This window comes from Ochlerotatus camptorhynchus, unplaced genomic scaffold (genome assembly GCF_037179485.1).
Source record: "Ochlerotatus camptorhynchus isolate MF236.1 unplaced genomic scaffold, CSIRO-AGI_Acam_v1.1 ptg000028l, whole genome shotgun sequence".
Taxonomy (NCBI): domain Eukaryota; kingdom Metazoa; phylum Arthropoda; class Insecta; order Diptera; family Culicidae; genus Ochlerotatus; species Ochlerotatus camptorhynchus.
Genome location: NW_027040520.1, coordinates 223,762 through 245,410, shown reverse-complemented (window position 1 = coordinate 245,410; position 21,649 = coordinate 223,762). Strand labels below are relative to the sequence as shown.

Here is a 21,649-nt window from a genome sequence, read left to right as displayed (position 1 = left end):
ATTAAACAACCGATTCGATGGTGATGATTTAATGTTCTGCGCCTGATCTTCTCAAACCAACAGCATCATTTGCAGCAATAGCAGTACAAGTGGCAGCTGACAAGTTTTTGCACCAATTTTCATCTGTTATAACGCCATCGTCCTACAACAGCGATACCGTCGCTAGTAAAGAGCAACCAACACCCGCTCAAATGACGATAAACCGCGGTTTTTCATAAAAGCGAAAATATCGCATAATTTATTCCATGAATTTTAAATGAACTCACTTGAGTACTCAATTAAAGGATAACACCCACCGAACGCCAGCACTCTGGATTAAAATAAACACTTTTGTCGGGCTCTTGTCATGTCGCTGGACTTGTCGTCAACGACGTAAGCAAACGACCTCACGATGCTCCGACGATCACTTAGAATCACTTTTCATCGCCACCCGTACCATACTATAATCACTGGTGAAATCGGTTGCCTGGCGGTATTTTACCATTCATCAGCAATTTTTGCATTCTTTTTCCACACTCATGATAATCACGATAAAAATTATTGAGTAATCGGGAAGCACTTTACACTCCGATCACACACGCTCTCTTCACCATCGATTACATAAACACGATTGAACGTAGCAATTTTCATTCCTAATATCACCTCACTTTTCTCTGTCACTTCCGGCTCTCACTTCCGGCATCCACGGAACGACGATGTGCTGGTCCTGGTCGTCCTCGGAGGCGATATCAATACCCCAACGTATATTCTCTGACACACTCAGACAGCCGTCATAATCATTATCATTGTCATCATCAGCTTTGCTTTCAACCGCAGCAAGCATAATCATCATTCTAGTCATCCAACACCGCATGTAGCACACACATGATCCTGAGGAAGGGGTAGGACAAAAAACACTTCATCCGCCTCGGCTCAGCGCGGTGTCCTTAATCGCCCAAACGGCTATAAATTATTACTATTTTCGCTTCTTATAACTTCTCACGGAAGCCATTTTCCCGGCTTATCCATGTTCAACGGTATGGGACCACCCCTCGGAATAGGACCCTATAATAACCGTCCACTCACGAAAATTTTGGATGTCCCTCAGTACCACCAACTGGGATCAGTAAAGATTTTCCACCCCGCACGACACACATACGCGAGAGACGAAGCAAAAAAAGGTATCCGTTCCAAGCCTACGCTTCCGAAATCATCAAAAAACACACGACGGGTCGCGTCTCGGCGTTTCAAAGATCACGAACGTACTGAGTGGCCCCGTTGCTTCCAGCTTGCATTCAACTTCGCGATGTTCGTTTTCAACTTCGCGAAGCATCGTCGCGCATCTTTCGGATCTCCATCCTTTTTCTCGCCAGTCATCATCGTAGGCTGCCGATCGAAGTGTGGTGGGTTATGTGCGCGCTCTCTCCAAAACTGCCCGGTTATGTTCATGATTCGAGAATGGGGGAACATGAGAGCATGAACCATAATACAGCAACCAAATGAATGGTGTTATGCTTGTTCCGAAGAAGTACCACTCTCACCGGGTGATAACACCGTAGGAAACCAGTGAAGAATGAATTTTTCGATTTAATGAATGAATACCGAAAGATAAAACGTTGTGTGTTCAACTCTACAACGAATTGTTCATGTTGCATGAAAGATGAATTTTCGGAATGAAATCATTATTGCTTACTAGATGTGGTAGAGGAAGGCAAATGCATATTTTAACTATAACTACATATAGTATGTGTGTCGCTGCCACTGAGAGAATAATTCCAATGGACCTCTGGTACATTCAATCTCGAATATATGACACCGTACCGTAGTGCAACTAATGCCAGACCGTTAATCAGGGCATTTAATTCCAAATTTAATTTTACATCCACTTGCAACTTAATGAATAAGTATGATGATCATGGATGATACAATATGACCATACCAAAAATATACGAACTATTTTGATAATTACATTTGAAAAGTATCTTGAACTGTTGGCATAGTACTTGATTTCGGTGCTTTACAATATCTTTATGCTGAAACCGAGCAGTTCCAGGTAAAATAGCGAAAAAGAATTTTTCAATCGAACTTCTACGATTTATATGAATTTTTTCGTAATTGTTTGTTATGGGCAATAAGGCCGGAACAAATCACAAATTTTTCTTTTGTCACTCGATGCTCGCACCAGTCGAGAGGAGGGGGGAGATAAAAAATAAACAAAAAAAAAAACATTTAAAATTCGTTTTCCATTATATCTTAACCGTATATTTAAAACGCTAACATTTTTTCTTAGCCTCCGCTTTAGCCTTATACTTCTTTGAAGCCGTGATTTTTGACACTAATGCCACAAATGTTGACTTTATTATGTGTAACACTCGAGTTCAAGGAAGAACATTGGTAATAATGTAGATGAATAGGATCAAAGCAATTGATTTTTGGGTATTGATAAATTCCGGATAAACCATCAAGCGGAATACCACAAACGTAACAGTTCTTATGAAAAAAAAACGTTCTGTTTTCGATACTTCTTCCCTATCCAAATATAACTCAGTCTTCTCAACAATTGTTCGTGCTTCAAAAAATCTAACTAGACGTATGGATTCAGGAAGGTCTATTCAACAAAATCCAAGCGTAATATTCAATGAAAGAAGTCAAAATCCATCTTGGCTGAACATAAAAACCAAATTTTAACAAAAATACGTAGTTTTATCAATTTAAACCTGGCTTTGGGTGTGCTTAAAAAAATAATCATCACATATGAATTCAGCAAGGTAAGTTCTATAAAATCTAAGCATACCTCTCAGTATGTTCAAACTTTCCTATAAACAATTAAATTGACTGCAAAGTCGCTAAACCGTAAAATCAAAAAGTAAAAGTAATTGATATTCATCAACTACGGCCCAGTGGTCGGAGGTGAGGCCGGCAGCTCAAAATGTTAGAGTCATACTGTACTGGACATATTTCAGCATGTAAGATGAACAACAAAAATGAGCTGTGTTTGTTCACATTGACTGATACTGAGTGGTTGCGGTACAAGCACATATCGTCGATAATAGACGATTGTTGTGTATCAGAGAACGCTTGCGCAAAAAGACTAGGGTGGGGAACGGATTCGAAACTCAAATGTCATTAGCCAAATACATCCGTAGACCATAGGTCCACCGTTGTATAATTGGCAATGCACCCGTGTACTGAATGGGAATTGTGGGTTCGAATCCCACCGGTGCCCTTAGATTTTTTCGCAAATTTTCTCTCACACATGTCTCTTACCGATGATATGTGCTTACCTCTCAGTATGTTCAAACTTTCCTATAAACAATTAAATTGACTGCAAAGTCGCTAAACCGTAAAATCTAAGCATAACTTTCAAAGGACAGTATCAAAATCCAACTTAGCAGAAAAGGAAAACAAAAAAAAAACCGTTTCGAATTACAAACCCGGTTCAAGCTTCACGTATGGATTCAGCAAGGTCCATTCTAAAAAATACAAGCCTATTTTTAAAAGATATGAGCCAAAATGCAATTTGGCAGAATCGAAAAACCAAATTTCTATGAAAATACGGATGAATTCAGCAATTCGGTAAAATCCATTCCTATTTTTCAAAGGAAGGAGCCGAAATTCAACTTGGCTGCACAAGAAACCCAAATTTCTATAAAAATACGTACTTTTGAGAATTCAAACCCAGTTATGTAAAAAAGTGTGCATGTTTCAAAAAATTTACCATCACGTATGGATTCAGCAAAGTCCATTCTATAAAATTCAAGTCTATTTTCAAATATGGGAGAGGAAATTCAACTTGGCAGAACTGAAAAACAAAGTTTTTATGAAAATACGTACTTTTGTGAACTTAAACTCGGTATTCTCAAAAATTGGAGAAATTCAACCCTCACGTATGGATTCAGCAACTTCTTTTAAAATACAAGCATATTTTTCAAAGAAAGAAGCCAAAATTGAGTTCGGAAAACAGAAAAATTAATTTTCTATAAAATACTTTCTTTTGTGAATATTAACCAGGTTCGTCCTTCCGGTATTCAGCAAGTTCCATTCTATAAAATCCAAGCACAAATTTCAAAAGATTGAACCGAAATCCAACCTAGCTTTAAAAAAATCTACCATCACGTATGAACTCACAAAGATCTATTCCATAACATCCAAGCTTGTTTTTCAAAGGACGGAGCCAAAATCCAACGTGGCTGATCAAGAAACCCAAATTTCTATAAAAATACGTACTTTTGTGGATGTAAACCAAGTTTTCTCAACAATTGTGCTAGCTTTAAAAAAAAAATCTACCATCAGGTCTAAAAATCTACACGAAGGTCCATTTTTTTAAATTTCAGCCTAATTTTCAAAGGATGTGAATCTCACAAAAACAAGGAAAGGATCTAAGAAAGCGGAATCTACGTTAAAAGCTAGTTACATCACTTCAGGAAATCTCAGACTAACATTCAATATAATTCAATCACTCAACAGAACATTTTGGACTCCCTAAGGAAGGTTTTGAACCACTTCAGAAAAGGTTAGCCACCATTTGGAAAATTTAAGCTCAAAAAATTGTCGGTTCACTTCGGAAAAGATTGCAAGATTGTGTCCTTGCCAAACGCAAAAGCAGTTAGCAAAAATCTGGAGCTCACTTAGGAAAATATCAAACCCGTTCTGACTAGTTTGGTTTCAGATCGCTAAAAGTTGAATCAATGCAGGAAACCTTGGATTCATTTAGGAAAAGGATTAATCAGCTAATGTTGCCTCACTTCAGAAAATGCGAAACCAATTCATTCAAGATTGGATTTGGAATATGTTGAATCACTTCAGGAAAGTTTTGACAACTTTAAAAAGGATTGAATAACATAACAGAAAAGTTTAGACTCAGTTAGAAAAATATTGATGACTTATTCGAAAGTTTGAACACACTTCAAAAAAGTTCAGACTCAGTTTTGAATCTGCTTTGAAAAGTGTCACCTCAGTTAGGAATTTCCTGAATCGTTTCTGATTTGGTTCCACTTCTAAAAATGTTAAACCAATTTTGAAAAGATTGGATTTAGCTCGGAAATTGTTGAATCACTGTAGAAAAGAAGTGAATCATTAAGTATCATTGCAGAAGGTTTGTAAGTTAAGAAATGTAGATCGAATGCAAAAATCTGGCGACTACGGTGGGCTGGGCACATCGTAATAATGTCGGATAACGAAACACTGAAAATGTGTGATCCGACTGGGACAAGACAAAGATGTGCGCAACGAACAAGAGGGATCGATCAGATTGAAGGTGGCTTACCTAGTGAGTTGCCAAACAAGGTTAGGAATGATGTTCGATAAAATCCGCTTTCAACAACTGAAACCAGCTGATCCGATTTCAAGGACCTGTCATGCCGTACTGGTCAAGTACCAATTTATGTGAAAATTCTTTAAAAGAACAAGGTGATACAACAACAACAACAATCTAGCAAAGCGAGTATCCATACCCAAATGAATTTGCGAAAAATAAATATACACTGAAAGTTTCATTTTATTTCCCCCTTGGTGATATTCCAAAATTTTGAAGGGGGGGGGGTGACAAAAGAAAAACTTGATATTTGTTCCGGCCTGATTCATATTTTTCAAAAATTTGGCCATTTCGCTTCTTGAAAATTTTTAAAAATAGACTCCAACAAATTTTTCAAAAAAAAATTAGCTTGGAATTCGAAGTTCATTAACCTCACTTCTAATATAAATGACATGTGAGACAAAGTTGTAATGTTGAATAAAGACTTCGAAAGAAAAAAAATAATTTTATAAATGTTGGTGGAAAAATCCAAACATATGATAAAAAATCACATTTCAGAAAATTTCGTTGTTCAAACTTTTAGAATATTGAAAACTTTGGGCACTTCATAAATACAAACATTTAAAATAACAGTTTTAACAGCTGTAACAGATTTACAGATAAATTTATAAACTTTTTGTTCGTACGTTTTTTTTTTTTGCGCGGAAAGCAATTTATGCATAAATTACAAAAAAGTTAAGAAATTTAACCAAAAGCTGTTGTTGTACGATTTTTGTAAATTTTTAAGCTTCCAAAATTCCAACGCAATATTTGAATACATCCATTTTGAAAAAGGCAAGGTTTTAGGCCGAATTTTAGCAAAAATCTGAATGATTGCCAATAACATACAATTATGAAAAATTCCGTGTTCCGTGTTGTGTTGTTTAAAAAAGTTTGTAGCTAAGTTAATTGCTAGCAACTTTGTCTGAAATTTTTTTTTTCTATCTCTTAACGTTCTAATTTTAGAGTAGTTTTTCGGAGTTGACTTAGGGTGTTCATGGAAAAAATAGTTTTTAAGCACTAACTTTTTTATTTGAAATTTCTCATGAAAGTCATCTTCTAGAGACTTTTAAAACTCTTTTAGACAAATGTTTAATTTGTTATCTGTATCTCTTCTAATTAAAAAGATATACCCAAATATAGTAAAAATATGAATAAATTCAAATTAATTTAATACAAGTTTAAAAAATAACATACCTTAATTTTTTTTTCATATTATTGAAAATAACATACGCCCTTTCAAATGCCGTAAAATAAATTTTTTTTTTTGTTTGTCCCAACCAGAGATATTAACATTTGAAAAGTTCACATTTTTAGTATAAAAATGTCAATAACTCTTGATTGGCGAAAGATATTGACAAGCTTTGTGCAGCAAAAATTTGTGCCTTCTTAAGATCTAAAAGTTATTTGCAGTCACCTTTGCTGAGAAATTCGAAATAAGAAAACTAGAGCAAAACAACTGCTTTTTTTTAGAGCCACCCTAACTCAATTCAAGAAAATAGCTCTAAATCGGACAATTTAAGAGATACCGTTCCGATTCAAATTTCGGACGATTCAAATTTCGGACACTTTCATTTTTAATTAAATATTACATCCAGTTAGAAACAAAGTAATAATGTTAGATGATCGTGGAGGGCACTAGTCAAAAAAATTTAAAATTTACAAGACATGTGGATCATATTCGACCGAGATAATCAACTTTTAAAAGTGTCCGAAATTCGAGTTTAAGTGTCCGAAATTTGAATCGGCACGGTACAAAGTTTCTTGAAATATGCTAAGCTATAACTTTGCCGAAGAATGTATACCCTAATTTATTCAAACAAAAAAGTTGGATTATTGATTTTAATGATAATAGGAACCACCCTAGAATTCATTGTCATAAAAATGAGGGCCTAACTATAAGAAACAACTTCGTAAAAGAGACTTTTAGTCTAAAGTTTCAATTTTAGGCTCAAAACATATCATTCCACCTAAATCTGCATTCTAGATCACTGTGCAGTGTCACAATCAATAACAAGAAAAATCAAGGATATTTAAAACTGGATGCATCTTTCTTGACGTCCGCTAAGTAAAAAAACAATGCATAATTATGAGCAGAATATGTGCCGTTTGTATTTCCATAATATTCCAATGAACTGCCTTCGTAAAGTGGATAGATAATTTATTATTAATGCAATTATCTTACACCATTTGTCATTCTGTAAACGAGACTTGAAACGGTGTATGTCCCATACTTCATTTTCACACGTATTGGCAAAACGATGTGTGACCTATTGACGCTATAATTTCATTTCACGAGGACTAGCAGGGAGCTTGGAAAGGTTCCTCCCAGCAGTTTCTTGTCGATCATCGCATCGACGAATGAGGCAAGGAAACACGAGTTGATGATGCATTAAGCGGCTCCGATGAAAAGTGCATCGCTTCTTGATTCTTCTTTTAGCGCCTGTGAGAAGTCCCGTTCATTAAACAGTCATTGGCCGTCGTGCCGTCGCCGCATTCATGCCGGAGGGGTGCGAAAATGATGAGCATTAACAGTACCCTCATTGAACATTACTTCAATGGCTTTTGACTCGGGCAGTGTACTGCTTTGAAGCTGTGAGAGAAGAACGCAACCATCATCGATCGATAAAGATCAAGTGTTGATCGACAAGATAATAAGGGCATAATGCATTTTCTGTCATCTTTTGCATTGTTTGATGGCTGTTTTGCTGAGATGGAGAAATGGAACTGGGAGGAGGATAATCGGATGCATTACTACTTGAGTAAGAAATAGTTTCAAACCAGATTATTCAATTCTTCGGATTTAGATGCTGTATGACATTATCAGAGATAACAAATTTCTACATATTGATAGGGAAACTGCAAAAGTATTGGTCATAGGTTCCTTTTTTAGCCACACCTCAGAAAACCGATTGAATTTCAATATTCGTGCATTTTGTGGTCGAAATGTTTATGTACACCGATGAGTATGATTTGTACCAACAAACTAAACAGAACTAAACATCTCAAAATTGAAAACAACGTGAAGTATCGTCAAAAGGTGACCAAAATAGGATCATGACCAATACTGGTGCGTTTCATAAGAACAAACTTTTACCATATAAATTTATTGAAAAGTCCAACTGAACTGAGCTATAAGATCAATATATATTATTTGAGCCTCACTGGGATGCGGATTAGATCAGTTTTAGCTATAAGGACAATTTTATTTCATTCACACTATGATTTATGGTTATGTATTTGATAAAATATGGTTCCATGCTATTTTTCCATTATGAATCGATTACCATGTGTCAAAATTAATAAAAAAAAATGTATTCCTCTCGGGGTAAATTTCTCCCAGCTAAATTACATTTTCATGTGTTTCTCCCACAATTATTATCAGTTTTGCACTTTCTGTGGCTGGTTTATTTTGCTGTAGCATCTCAACGATATTTATTCAAAATTAATATAGGGTAAGTGCCAGAATTTGGATCCAGGGGGCCCCCATATTATCTGATTTCGAATTTTGAATTTAAATTCGCGATCGTATTTTTCCTGTTACCATCTAATGTGCAAAACATTAAATTTGTTTTAACAAAATCAGGGAACTGAAATTTAATAACACTCGTAAGCTATTTGAGGGGCTTATCAATTTCACCTAATATCTATATTTTCCAATAAGAGATTTCAAAAATGTCCAAAAACTACATAAAATACTTAATATGATAAGTAATCATGTTGAACGATAATTTCATTAATTTCCATATTTACGTTGTATGATCAATTTGCCCCGGATTACGGTATTCAATTAAGAGTTGCATTTATATACTCTCTTTGTTTCAATGCCACATAAAAACAATACAAATCTATATATCTAAAAATTAATTTCTGTCTGTCTGTCTGTCTGTCTGTCTGTCTGTCTGTCTGTCTGTCTGTCTGTCTGTCTGTCTGTCTGTCTGTCTGTCTGTCTGTCTGTCTGTCTGTCTGTCTGTCTGTCTGTCTGTCTGTCTGTCTGTCTGTCTGTCTGTCTGTCTGTCTGTCTGTCTGTCTGTCTGTCTGTCTGTCTGTCTGTCTGTCTGTCTGTCTGTCTGTCTGTCTGTCTGTCTGTCTGTCTGTCTGTCTGTCTGTCTGTCTGTCTGTCTGTCTGTCTGTCTGTCTGTCTGTCTGTCTGTCTGTCTGTCTGTCTGTCTGTCTGTCTGTCTGTCTGTCTGTCTGTCTGTCTGTCTGTCTGTCTGTCTGTCTGTCTGTCTGTCTGTCTGTCTGTCTGTCTGTCCGATTGGCGTGAAAATTTGTATACAGGGGTTTTTGGGGCCGTGAAAGATTCTTATGATGGTTTGAGACCCCTCCCCCTTCTATAAGGGGGGGGGGGGCTCCCATACAAATGAAACAGAAATTTCTGCATAACTCTAGAACTAATCAAGCAAATGGAACCAAATTAAGCATGTGGGGGCGAGTGTGGGGGTATAAGGAGATAATCATAGGGGGTAGCCCCTTAGATAATAGGGGGGGGGGGGGCTACGTACAATAAGCATGCTTTTTTTTTTAATCGGCGCATAAACTCAAGCTAATATTGAATCCCGAGCAAGACCGGGCACACTCAGCTAGTAAGTAAATAAAAATGGAAACATCCATGAAGCATTGATGCCTATATCTCCTTAAGACCGCTACTATCGATGTTTAGCAACCAAAAAGAACTCAGTCAGTCATCAGTTATCGATGTCCTCAATTACCTTAATTTGCAATTAATCAAAACTAATTTGTTGAAGGGTCAACAATTCTCGACTACTTTTTCGAAGGCACGTATCAGCTTTTGTAAAAAATGTGATCTTGGGTTGGCGGACCTGTTAGCTCACCCACGCATACTAACACCACTATCAGGTACGGGGAAATTCCCCCTATCAGATGGTAGTGTTAGCATGCGTAGGCGCGCTACCAGTTACGTCAAGTTGACGATCAAATGCATTGCTTACAAACTACAACTAAACTTCATGATTGATCGTAAAATGAAAATTATTTGCATTAACATAAAAAAAATGATAAATTAAATAATATGATAGAGAAAATTTGTAATAAGTTTTCATTATTGTATATGCGAAGCAACATGGCAAAATATATGTTCTAACATTGTATCGAAAAATATTTTTTTAGCATTGAACACAATTTAAATTTTAGAAAATATCAAATAGGGGACAATGAGGGCTGAAAAATGGCATACATACCCTAGTGATATTCAAATTCGGTCAGATATTCTTGGGCGTTTAAAAATATATTTCATCCGTTTCTTACTTCAGGTACAGATTCCAGAGAGGTATATGATCCAAAAAGTTGAGTAATTTCTATTAAAAAAATACCTCTTGTTATCTCATGAAATATTCAATAAATTAAAATAAAATGACAATTGATATCTATCAAATATAACTACTGAAGGAATTCCTGACACATACGAATTTGCTTCACCAAAATCGGTTAACAACTGAAGTGAGTGCACAAAAATTTGGTTATTCAGTTTAATTAATCGTCGCCGGGTTTTAAATTTTTCATGCGTTTGACCTTGTTTATTAAACTCAACAGAAAAACATACTTAAATTATACAAGTTTAAAACATTTCTGCTAACTTAATCATAACAACTATATAACAAGACACATATTTAGGCTAATAACTCAAGACATAATGACTGCGTTCCGTTGAAGTGGAGTAACCTTTCATGTTTGCAATGTTTCTTATTTTCATGCGCAAAGAATAATTAATCTCAGCCCACATTTATCACCTAGGTCCAACAGGCCACTTAACCACCAACGAGGGGCTGTTATCGCACTTTAACGAAGAGAATGGTCACCAGCTGACGGAGCATGTCGGTAAATTGCAACCAAACTGGAATTTTCCTTATTTAGCCTGCTCTGTAATTACCGCCAGCATTTTAGCGCCATCGGACATTGGTCTGTCGCTTTGGAACGCTTCGGACCCTTCGCATCAGTTTCAATGTGCCGCTATCAGTTTCGCTTAATCTTTATGCATTATAAAATTTATTGCCACAAGTGTGAACACACCAACCCGTCGTGAAGCTTCAAAAATAAAGCTACTACTCGAACAAGATTGATCCGGTGCTGTCATAAGTGGAGCGAAAAAGAGTCTGCCAAAGTGTTGCAAAATTAGTACTTTGGCATGGAAAATATACGCTAGATAGTATCGCAAAATTAGTACCCTTTTTAAATGACGTTGTGATATGATAGTGATACACTTTTAAGACCATTTATTTCTTGAAAAACTAGATATGCGTTAGTTTTCTTCATTATTTATTGACACTACATTCAAAAAAACTATATTTAAATAACTAATTAATAAAAGTTTTATACATTCTGGGTGTTTGTTAAAAGGTGTATGAAACCACGAAGTTTTAAGTGGTGCAAACGTGGATTGGAAACCATACTTAATCTGATGAACAAAAAAAAAATTAAACTATGTAGCGGTAACATATGCTTTATGTCAACAATGTGTATCAAAACTAACTTTTAATGCTTCCATGAGTTTTTCCCCAAAGCACTCATAGCTGTCGACAGAAGCAGCTGTGTTTTTCGGTGCGGTTCACGCGATGGTCAGTTTATTCGATAGCAACAGCGGGGATTGTTCAATTTCTGCAAGTCATTCACTTTTGGCATTGCCAATGGAAGTGCGAAACCCGCCATGGGTGAAATTGCAAATTTCATGAAAGTGCTGGACCAAGATTCCGTTCAGATGACTGCTACGTTCAGGATTGCGGAGGAGAAATCTTTGTTCATAAAATTCAAGTCAGAAGAAGTGATTCATTATTGCTTGTTGCATAATCTTGAGCAATTAATTTTCAATTATGCAGAAAGAAAGGCAGTCGAGGTATGCATGTCACCTGAGGGGGGTACTCTTCAATACGTGTAAGTGTACGATCTTCTCTGGGCGTTCCTTACCTCATTCGGTACCGGAGCAGCAACGAATATCTCGATAACTCAAATTGGTATGGATGAGCCTAAAATAACAGGTAAAATACCAAAAAATAGTGCCAAAAAAGTAGAATGGTCTGTGCCTAGGGACACGAACGGAAGCTTGACGTAGGGCCGCTAGTGGACCGAACAAATATGTTGATCAACTTTTTTTCCATTTTTGAATTGGTATTTTTAGCCGGTATTTTTTTTTTTCAAATGGTTTCCACACCAGTGCAAGTCGATGCCGACCGGATGACGACGGCCTATGTCATCTGCCAAATGATTAGATAAAGTTGAAATTTGTTTTGATTAGAGGAATTTGAGAAAATGAAACATCGAGCATAACATTTTTCAACTAATAGGGGAAATGTAGGCAATGTCGGCCTACATGTCCCTTATTTGGGCCCATCGCTTAAAGTCTGCTATTTATCAATTTTATCTAGATGAACGCGTTATTGGGACGTTACTAATAGATATTTTTGGTTGCAATTGGAAATTTAGTTGATTGCTGAATTTATGTATGGGCCCAAATTAGGGACACTTAGGCCGACATTACCTGCATTTCGACTACTTCATAAAATTTCAATGCTTATTTTTCATTTTCAAAAAATGTTGATAAAAAAAAAACCTGACAAAGATTTTGGAAATCTCGGACATAAAAAATTCGAATTTTACAAAAATGTGATTGTTTCTTCATTCAGGTTTGTCTCTCTTTACTGGGACATAATTTTTGTATTTTAAGACTTTTTAAAAAGATACAAATCATTCAAAAAAATAAAGATTCAGGATTCCGAGATCTTTTAAATAGATTAATTCTTTAGAAAGCAAACTTAAGTCATTCTTCAAGATTCTAAGCTGTTTTATATTGTTTATAAACTATTTCTGAACTTCAAATGAACTCAAAGTATATCTACGACGATCCGCAATAAGATCATACTTAAGAATTTATATGGATCATTTTACAGATGTTTGTCAGCCAGAAACAGATTTAAAAAAAAAAATTACGGTACAGATTGAAATTGGAAATAATGTTGCATCACTGCGTGTTCTTCGCCGCTTCGACGCTTATCCTTCCGGTGCTCGAAAGCATATGACAAAGAAAACTAGTAGTAGTAGTAGTAATAAAATTATTTTTATTTCTGTTGATTATGGTAGTACCTTGATTTAACATTTTAACTGATTAGCCTACCTGTCTCTTCAACTTTGTATAATTTGATATTCTAATTTAATATTTGCGTTTCACAACTAGTTTACAGAATACCCCTTTGGGGATGTGTTTTGTTTGAATTGAAAAAAAGTGAAAACCTACTTAACTACGAGTATAACGTGCTAGATCACGTATGATCTGATGATTTGATCTCATACAGGTGTCTCTGAACCTTTCCAGGATGAATACTCTCCGTTCTTATAACGTTTGAATTCCAACCAGGTGAATCTTAGAATTTCTAGTCCGCGGGGGACTGTTTAGGACTATTCTAAGGATCTTGTTCTGGATCTTTTGGAGTTTAAGGTGATGACATTTGGCGCAACTCTCGCAGATTAGCATCCCGTATTATATTACGGGAAGGATTATTTGTTTGTAGACAGCAAGCCTATTTTTCAGACATAGAGTAGACCTCCTGTTGACGAGTGGTTATAGTGAGCTTATCAAGATGTTGCACTTGGTTTTGTTTTTGTCAACGTGCTCCCTGAAAACTTGCTTGCTGTCTAGTGTTAAGCCGAGGTAGACTACCTCTTTCGACCATTCCACCACTGTGCCGTTCAGGCAGATCTTATTATTCACCGACGGAACAAGTCTGGGAGATTTGAGTGTGGAAAGATGATGACCTGGGTCTTTGCCGCGTTGATACGGATCTTACAGCTGTTGAAATATTCAACAACAAAGACAACGATCCACCATCAGGGAGAGCCGGCATATCAGAGTTGAACAGGTTGAATAGAATGGGGCAGAATGTTGAAAGCATACGATGTAATGCCATTCAGAGAGACTCGGAACGTCCTGTTCGATAGATAGTTGTTAATTATCTTCATTAGGAAGATTGGAAGACCGTAGTGCTGCAATTTGAAAACCAGGGATCATGCCAGACATTGTCGAACGCTTTTTCAAAGTTCAACAACGCCATGGCAGATGTTTTCGAAACAGACTTGTTCCGTCTGAGAATGTTTGTTACTCGAGTCAGCTGGTGGACGGTCGGACGACCTTTCCGAAAACCAAACTGTTCCTCGAGTAACAAGTTGTTTTCATCGGCAGATGTTAGGAGCCGGTGGTAGACTGCTCTATAACTTGAAGGAGAGGACGGATCGTTCCCAGGTTTCCGGGGAAGTAGCTAAACCGGAGGCACAGATTAAAAATCAGTACCAGATGGTTGTAGAATCTGGAACTCCAATGTTTGACTTTCAAACTCAGGATGTTGTCGAAACCTGGGGCTTCATGTTTTTAGATGATTTGATATAGGCCAACAGTTCGGCACCCGTAATCTCGGATTCCTCAGAAAAAATATTGGGAATCTGATGGAGGTTGGTTGCGTTTTCAGCAACCTCAGCTTCGTGAGGGTGACGCTGTTTTGTCCGAGATTATGGGAGCTGACGAAGTGTTGACCTATCGCGACAGTCTTCTCTTCAGGAGTTATAGGATGAACCACTGGGTCGCCGTAACCATCTGGGAGAGAACGGATCCTGTTAGCAAAGTCCTGATTTCTGAGGTCCACCATCCTGGCTTGGATGGTTTTTGTTAGGCGATTACAGTGGGTCTTAAGAACAGGCAGACCAGAGCGTTGGTACTGCCTTCGGATGGTGTAACGGAGTCTTATAAGGTCTTTGGTACATCTGTCAAGGTTCAGATTATTGCTCACCTGTTTGGATACTGGCACGTGTTGTTCCATGGCACGGGATATTGCCTCCTCGATAGAATGCAGACACCGGTCAACGTCTTTGGGCACCTCCGGAAGGGCACCGTAGTCGACAGTGGAGCCGACACAGTGTTGGAACTGATCCCAGCTGACGCGATGGTAGTTGCGTCGGGAAGCTTGGAATAGGTTAACGGATGAGCCCACATCGGCCACCACCGGATAGTGGTCCGAACTCAGCTCCTGGTGGGTGACAGGTTGCGAGATGTTGTCTCTCAAGTTGCTAACGAATGACAAAGAAAACGATTTGGCAAGCATTTTTATTATCGCTGCTCTTGTCCTCCTTGGAGAAATGTTGAACGATCAACCGAGCATGCGCATTGTGTCGTTTGTTCGATTTGCGCTCTATCGTTGCGACCGCGTTTTGGATTTTTCGTTACTTGTCTGAATTTTGATTTTTTTAATGTGACACCCAGTATAGAAATTTAAGACGTAGTCCTACGTCAAAAATGTTCCCACAATACTATTTAAATACAATATTATGATAATGCAATACTAAAACAATACCACACAGGTATTCTTTTGGTATCCAAATATCATTTTTTGTTATTTACAAAGTATATTGATTACAATATTTTGGTATTTTACCTCTAATGTCATGCTGATTAACTCATCCAAATTTTGGTATCAGATCATAATTAGGTTTTCATTAGTTATTTTCTCCTGCTCGCGTAAAGGCGCAGCTACAAAGCAAGATCATGCTGGAGGTGAGTGGGTTCGATTCTCAGCCCGGTCTAGGAATTTTTCGGGTTGGGAAATTTATCTACTTCCCTGGACATAGAATATGACTGTATTTGCCACACAATTATACTAATACTAAAAATGGTACAGGCATCGAAAGCTCTCAATTAATTACTGTGGAAGTGTATCTAGAACACTAATGAGCTTATATGCGATATGCAATAAGCATGAAATGCAAAGAAGAAGAAAGAAGAAATACGCACTTCTACCAGAGGTCCCAGATTGCGATCTAGCGATGGTGCTGGGGAAATCCGCGAGAATTTCCCTGCTGACTTGAGCCTCGGCATATACGCAAGTGTATTTAATAAAACATTCATTATTAGCAATGCACTAAGTTGAGAGCCAGCGTAAAGCTCGACTGGGGACGGAATAAACCCAAAAAAGTAATAAAAATCTGAACACATATGCATACTAATAGCACTGCTTGGACTTATCAACAGAATAGATAAACACGTTTTAGATCGCCATTTTCCACAAAATTTGGTCTTGAGATCAACATTGCAGTCCTTAAGCTCTGTTACATCCAGAGCATGAGCATGATCATAAAGGACCACCCACGGGTGCTACTCTGTTATTACACAGAGAACCAATAGACGATACTTGGGACTAGCAATCAAGGCAATACCAGCGCCGGCCGCGCGCGAACGCAGGTCAAGAAAGGAATGGGTAGGAATGTGTTGAAGAGACACTCGCTTTGATGGAAGCCGAAAAATTCTCTGCACTTTCACGAGGAATCACTGGGATGTTGGATAAGAGGGAAAGGTTTGGAGCAGGGTTCGTTTTGGTAAACGATAAGCTGAATTGATGTCCTAACAATATGGAGGGGTTACTGTAAAAAAAAAACAAAATGAATGATCTCACCCAAATATCCAAGTGGAGCTGCACCAACAGCATCAGGCCTTCTCGTAGACTTTCTTCGACCCATCGGACCCTCCTTACGTGATACTTACAATTGTAGACGGTCTGCTTGACATCAACACGAACCTGGCAGGGCTTTGGTAGAAGCTGCATTAAATATGAGCATGAGCATGATTGACCGCCCGTGTCCGCTACTCCGTTACTGCCAGATCAGCTGTAATTACACAGAAAACCAACAGATGATGATTGGGACTAGCATTCATCCTCAATGTGTAAAAACTGGTGATCTCATACTTTTAAAAGGCAATATCAGCGCCAGCCGCGTCGGAATGCAGGTCAATTAAGTCAAATGATGAAAAATCTGGAAATACGTGGTGCTTGCGCCATACTCACCACACTGTCATTGACGAACAGTTCGCACATACCCGGCATCACTGACGGGTTACACAAGTTCAATGAACTAGTACGCAAATTCCATTGCCAGTGTGTCGATGTTTGGAGATGCTTCGTTAATGAAAGATACAATACTCTGTACGAGTGTTTCCAGCCGGGACCCAGACAAGTCACAGGCAGCAACAAGCCGTCTGTCTGGTGGGACATGCTGGGTCGCACAGGTGTTATCAAATTAATAAAAACGGAATTCGCAGGATTGATTTAGGAACCAACACTTCAAACAATTACGGCCGAAATAACACTATTGCGTACTAGTATTTTTTTAATGTGTGCTCGGGTAGCTATTAAGCATAATTTTCGACAATTGTTTGTATGTTAAGAAAACTTAAGGGATTGCATCGCAGGCGATATTTTCTCTGCAGAGGTTCTTGCCATAAGCTTTTTCTTTTGGGATACCGGTTCCCATTGGACACCAAGCGCACGAAAATGGCAAAGGTCAATTTGACTGGCTATAATTGTAACGTACTACGCCGTAAAAACGAAGATGTAACATAAGATGTAAGAGATTGCAACAACAGATTGTGAAACGAAATATTAGTTACCTAAAATTTATACTACTCTAGAAAGCTTTTTTAAAATTAAGTTAGAGAAGAAATCACTATATCATACAAAAAAAAAGTGTAGGAATATGTTGACGTGAAAACTCGTGTTGTACGAAGCCGATAAATCCTCTACTCTTCCACGAGAAATCACTGGAATGTTGGATATAAGGGTTGGTTTCGTTTTGGTAGACGATGCGCTGCATTAAGAGAATTTTTTCTTGTTAAGCTAAATTTCTGGATTTGCCTCAACGAAAGCTAAAATAAAAATTATCATTATAATATAAATCCAAACATCATCAAAGAGCTGAAAACTAATTTAAACAAATCAAATCAACAAATTCAACCAGGGCGAAAGCTGAAATGAATCATCACAATCATCAAGCTTTGTTACATCCTGAAGAGGCTTCACTTTATAATCAACGTAGTTTTCTGTTTTTTTTTTTTAAGAGAAGGGCTTGCAACTGTGGGCATTCACTTTTCTAATTGGTTAAGGTGAAACGGTCTGGCAGCCTTTGCTCTGATTTCTGTTCACATTTTCTGGAGTATAAATATCAGCTACCAGAAATCACACAATATCCAAACTGCTTCCCCATGTTTGCTGCGAACTTCATGCACGAAATCGCAATAGTGTCCGAGGTTTACTCACTAGAAAATATAAAATTCCGTTGATTTGTGGACGCTGTATTATATCACCTTAAAGAACCGTTTCAACTTGGCATGCTCCACTTATCCAGTCAATAGGTGGTGCAAAAAAAAACTTTCTTGTAAATAAATGCTCTCCAAAGCTGGAACGGAGCTGCCCTTGCACAATTCATAATTGTATCCAAGCCATAATTATCCGTCTTGTGCCATGTTCGCAACTTTCATGCGGGCTGAAAACTACCGACAAGGCAATGTCGCAGTTCCTTCTTTCATTGCTCACGGCATTTCGCACTTGTGCCGCCACTAGGCACTAATGTCGTTAGCGTGCAATTTGTAGCGATTAATTAGCATTAGTGATGCCGGATGACATGACTGACGATCTTGTTAGGTGTTGGTAGGAATAGCTATCTGTGCTTTGCATGCATGTGATTATGCAAAACCGTTTGTCATAAAACTATTCTCGTTTCAAGTTGAACTCTTTACTGCATTCGCTGGAGGAACGCATTGTTAGAGGAACACGATGTGAGGTAAAAATCACAACCAAATCAATTTGACAAGACACATCGGAGCTGAGTTGAAATCCTACAGCCAATGTTGACGATTTAAGCTGAAACTACTGGCATCCGTTAATGATCCTCCGAGAAATGTTTTACTTCCAAACAAATCCAATCACATTTCATGTTAATCATACAATAATATTCTGAGACATGAACAAGATTGGATCACGTCTCCAGGTTCTGGCTTCCCTTAGGACACAAAGCACCGAATAGCACCTCGTAAGAAACAAAACGCGCGTAGTAAATCGATTTGAAACTTCAATAAAGATGTTAATGCATTCCAGCAAACATTGTTGTACTCCAAAAAGGAGACCCAACACCCCTTCGTTGACACTGTACAGCAGACCAAATGATCGCCCCATGAAATGTTAAATAATTTCATAAAATAAATGGATCAAGGGCCACATTGCATCCGATTAAAGTATGTTGCGGAAAATCTAACAGTTAGACAAAGTCGGGTTGTTCATAAACTACGTACATGATTTGATGATAACTTTGAGAACCTCACTCTCCACACGTACTTACTTTTGTAAAATTTGTATGAGCTTTCCTCCCGTAAGTGTCTACGTGGTTTATTAACGAATAACAGTTTTAAAATAAGGTTAACTACACCATTTCCGGCCTATTAAGCACAGCCCGCACTTAGTCTTTCTTAATCTAGCGCAGTTTAGCACCAAACGGAATGTTATTATCACTGATGGCTTCCAAATGTATTTACCTTTCCGTACGTACGTAAGATTTGATACAGAGAAACCAATCGTTTATATATTGTCAAAAGTCTAACACTGCTTCTTGACGCCAAACTCGGCCTACGGATTCTAAACTCGGTCTAACGTTTTGAAACGCCATTGAAATGCCAATGAATTCACTTCGGCCTATCGGATGAAGATAAAAATGGATTCGGTCGGAGCGCTTCTTTTGTTTTTGGAAATAATGGATGCAAACCTTCATATCACGCGTTCTCATTGACTTCGTTCCGTAGCTTATTAACTAAAGTATCGTACCAAACGCATAATTGACTTGCTAACTCTGAAATCATGGATTTATTTGAAGTTGTCTGCTCGATAGGCCCAAAATGGGCGATTAGGCCGAAGTAGTTCTCTACCCTATTGCAAGAGAAAAACGCTAAATTAAATAATTCACAGTGAAATAATACAACGGGAGTTATATCAGTAGACGGAGTAGTGCGATACTCAGCACTCAAAACATAGTTATCAATAACAATCTAATTTCCGAATATGACAATAAAATTAAGTTTAATTTAAAAAAAAATGTGGTATTGAGCGAAGCTGTAGGTGCGAAATTTTATATAAGAACAGACAGCAAACTAACCCGTCATTATGATGAAAGGCTAGCACAAAAAGGTCACTTTTCCCATAGATATTCCCACATCAACTTCAAAGGGCCAGCAAAGACCGTGATCGCAACCCAAATGAGCACAAATATTAGGAGAATCAGCCAGGATAAGCACATATTAAGTATCTTCAATATGATCATTGGAAGTATTTTCAAATATTTGTTTAAAATCAATCTTGGCCAATTGTATGAAGTTAAAACATTCCCGACAATACATCATTTATAGAAAATTTTCTGTGAAAAATGTGTTATGCGAAAAAAAGGATTTTTTATTAATATTTTGCTTGTTCGCTTTCATGACAGTTCACGCAATAAATATCCGCACAGGATGAAAGAAATATATGCTTGTAAATTTTTCTTAAATGCCAAAAAATTTATTTGAAGTATATTAATTTCATTAACAAATAATATGCGTTGCTTGTGTACGATTCCCATCTTTCCTAAAACGTTTACATTTGTACTCCGCTGCAAAGGCACTAAACCCATTTGCATCTCCCTGGTCTATATCTCCGGCATACTTCCCCAAGAAAAGATCATACTGCGGTGGAGGTTCATGTCAAAATCTTCAGCTCATCATTTGTCTATTTCGTTTGATGTGTTGTTGTTGCTGCTGCTTTTCAGCATTTATTCTTATTCGTTTGCTCCCTAATACCCCGAGGTAACATGACTTCTTCTCTCGGTGACCTTTATACAACTCTTTTCCATTGTGTCTGGGTTTTGTCTGAGCAAGACTTTGAGATTACGGTCCAAACGACTGAAGCAACAATGTTTGCCCAGGGGAGGATGGGAATGGGACCCGAAAGATAAACAAAAAGGAGGAGAGAAAATATATAAACATAAATATCGAGAAGTAAATCGACTACCAATCTTACCGATATGTACAACAGCACAACGTCGCTGGGTTCAGACTGAAATGACAGCAGCATCATCACTCTCAAAAAGGGACCGGATCGTGTCATCGGGTCTCAGACGGTGTGTGGGAGAAATATGAGACTTTTGGAACGCTAAATGGTATGCTACATGAAATGGTGATTAAACAACGGTGGCGTCATGTTCGAATAAGAAAAATATAAATCATTTGAACAGCAGTTTACATTTTCGTTGCATCATTTCCAGCATATAATGCGACATAAAATTGAGATCCCATTATGAAATTACGATTTTACCTCGATTCATAATCTAATTTAAATTTGAACAAGTGGCGGCCAAATGTGCATCGGCTTCTAGCTAATATTACGGAGAATAATTGCTGAATTACGTGTAGTATTTAGATTTGTAAATATAACCATTAACTCAATGAACGGAAAAAAATCAATGAATGAAAACAGAAAATTTTCTTCTAAAAATGTTAACCATTTTATGTACCGAATAATATGTTTGGCAGAT

At 37.6% G+C, this 21,649-nt stretch overlaps 1 protein-coding gene across 2 annotated transcripts in view; it reads right to left on the bottom strand.

Annotated features, from left to right (window-relative positions):
* Window positions 1-1,229, bottom strand: part of LOC135708411 (hemicentin-1-like) — a 404,140-nt gene extending 402,911 nt beyond the window's left edge. Inside the window, exon 1 of one of the 2 annotated variants that reach the window (XM_065230515.1) lies at window positions 267-1,229. The gene's annotated coding sequence lies outside the window, so the exon portion shown is untranslated. The remainder of the gene's footprint in view (window positions 1-266) is intronic. The other variant, XM_065230522.1, reaches the window with a different exon arrangement.
* Window positions 1,230-21,649: the final 20,420 nt, after the last annotated feature.